The 2,162-nt window shown below is 41.4% G+C and overlaps 1 non-coding gene across 1 annotated transcript; it reads left to right on the forward strand.

Moving 5' to 3' along the window:
- The first annotated feature begins 1,616 nt into the window (after nucleotides 1–1,616).
- On the forward strand, nucleotides 1,617–1,724 carry LOC130977965 (small nucleolar RNA R71). Its single transcript, XR_009085632.1, has one exon. It is a non-coding gene; the product is annotated as a small nucleolar RNA R71 (small nucleolar RNA).
- Nucleotides 1,725–2,162: the final 438 nt, after the last annotated feature.

The raw sequence follows: 2,162 nt of genomic DNA on the forward strand, positions 1-2,162 counted from the left end.
TCGTGAGCCTCTTCATTGTCCTCCTCAAATGTATAGAACCACTAGAAGAGTGGTCTAGAAACATCCTAGCCATGTCTGTGAGACCATGATAAAAAATGTCTAATTGCACCCATTCTGAAAACATTTCAGTGGGGCATTTCCGTAGCATTCCTCTAAGCCTCCCCAAGCATCATGAAGAGATTTATTATTCTCTTGCTTGAAACCTTGGATGTCCAGCCTTAACTGGGTTAACTTCCTTAGGGAAAAGTATTGATTCAGAAACTTGTCTACTAGCTGCTTCCATGTTTTCAAGGTAGATTTGGGTTGGTTATCTAACCAACTATTTGCTTGATCTCTCACAGCAAAGGGAAAGACTAGCAATCTGTAGACATCATGATCTACTCCCTTAGTGCGTACTGTGTTAGTAATTTGTAAAATGTTTGGCAAGAACTCAGTAGGCTCTTCCTATGGAAGTCCAGAGTATTGGCAGTTTTGCTGCACCAGAATAATGAGCTGAGGATTTAGCTCAAAATTACTTGCTCCAATGGGGGGTATATGGTGCACGAAATTGTGATCAATACTTTTCACAACTCAAATAATCTCCGGTAATGAATCCAAAAACTTGGCGTTCAATACTATGGCATAAACACAACTTCGCACAACTAACCAGCAAGTACACTGGGTCGTCCAAGTAATAAACCTTACGCGAGTAAGGGTCGATCCCACGGAGATTGTTGGTATGAAGCAAGCTATGGTCACCTTGTAAATCTCAGTCAGGCAGACTCAAATGGTTATGGATGATATATGAATAAAACATAAAGATAGAGATAGAGATACTTATGTAATTCATTGGTGAGAACTTTAGATAAGCGAATGGAGATGCTTTGCCCTTTCTGTCTCTCTGCTTTCCTACTGTCTTCATCCAACTCTTCTTACTCCTTTCCATGGCAAGCTGTATGTTGGGCATCACCGTTGTCAATGGCTACAGTCCCGTCCTCTCAGTGGAAATGTTCAACGCACCCTGTCACGGCACGACTATCCAGCTGTCAGTTCTCGATCATGTCAGAGTGATTCTGCTTAGAATTCTCTGTCTGTTGCTGAGAAGATGATGGAAAAGGCTTGCCATTGCTAAACCTGTTTCTTCCACCATTATTGTTGTTGAAACCTTGTTGAGGTCTCTGTTGATCCTTCCATGAGAAATTTGGATGATTTCTCCATGAAGAATTATAGGTGTTTCCATAGGGTTCTCCCATGTAATTCACCTCTTCCATTGAAGGGTTCTCAGGATCATAAGCTTCTTCTTCAGATGAAGCATCCTTAGTACTGCCTGGTGCATTTTGCATTCCAGACAGACTTTGAGAAATCAAATTGACTTGCTGAGTTAGTATTTTGTTCTGAGCCAGTATGGCATTCAGAGTATCAATCTCAAGAACTCTTTTCTTCTGATTTGTCCCATTGTTCACAGGATTCCTTTCAGAAGTGTACATGAATTGGTTATTTGCAACCATTTCAATGAGTTCTTGAGCTTCTGTAGGCGTCTTCTTCAGATGAAGAGATCCTCCAGCAGAGCTATCCAAAGACATCTTGGATAGTTCAGAGAGACCATCATAGAAAATACCTATGATGCTCCATTCAGAAAGCATGTCAGAAGGACATTTTCTGATCAATTGTTTGTATCTTTCCCAAGCTTCATAGAGGGATTCTTCTTCCTTCTGTCTGAAGGTTTGGACTTCCACTCTAAGCTTACTCAATTTTTTGAGGTGGAAAGAACTTTGCCAAGAAGGCATTGACTAGCTTTTCCCAAGAGTTCAGGCTTTCTTTAGGTTGTGAGTCCAACCATATCCTAGCTCTGTCTCTTACAGCAAAAGGGAATAGCATAAGTCTGTAGACCTCAGGGTCAACCCCATTGGTCTTGACAGTGTCACAGATTTGCAAGAATTCAGCTAAAAACTGATGAGGATCTTCCAATGGAAGTCCATGAAACTTGCAATTCTGTTGCATTAGAGAAACTAATTGAGGCTTAAGCTCAAATTTGTTTGCTCCAATGGCAGGGATAGAGATGCTTCTCCCATAGAAGTCGGGAGTAGGTGCAGTAAAGTCACCCAGCACCTTCCTTGCATTGTTGTTGTTTTCGGCTGCCGTGGGTTCTTCTTCTTTGAAGATTTCTGTTAGGTCCTCTACAA

Source organism: Arachis stenosperma, chromosome 4 (genome assembly GCF_014773155.1).
Source record: "Arachis stenosperma cultivar V10309 chromosome 4, arast.V10309.gnm1.PFL2, whole genome shotgun sequence".
Classification (NCBI taxonomy): domain Eukaryota; kingdom Viridiplantae; phylum Streptophyta; class Magnoliopsida; order Fabales; family Fabaceae; genus Arachis; species Arachis stenosperma.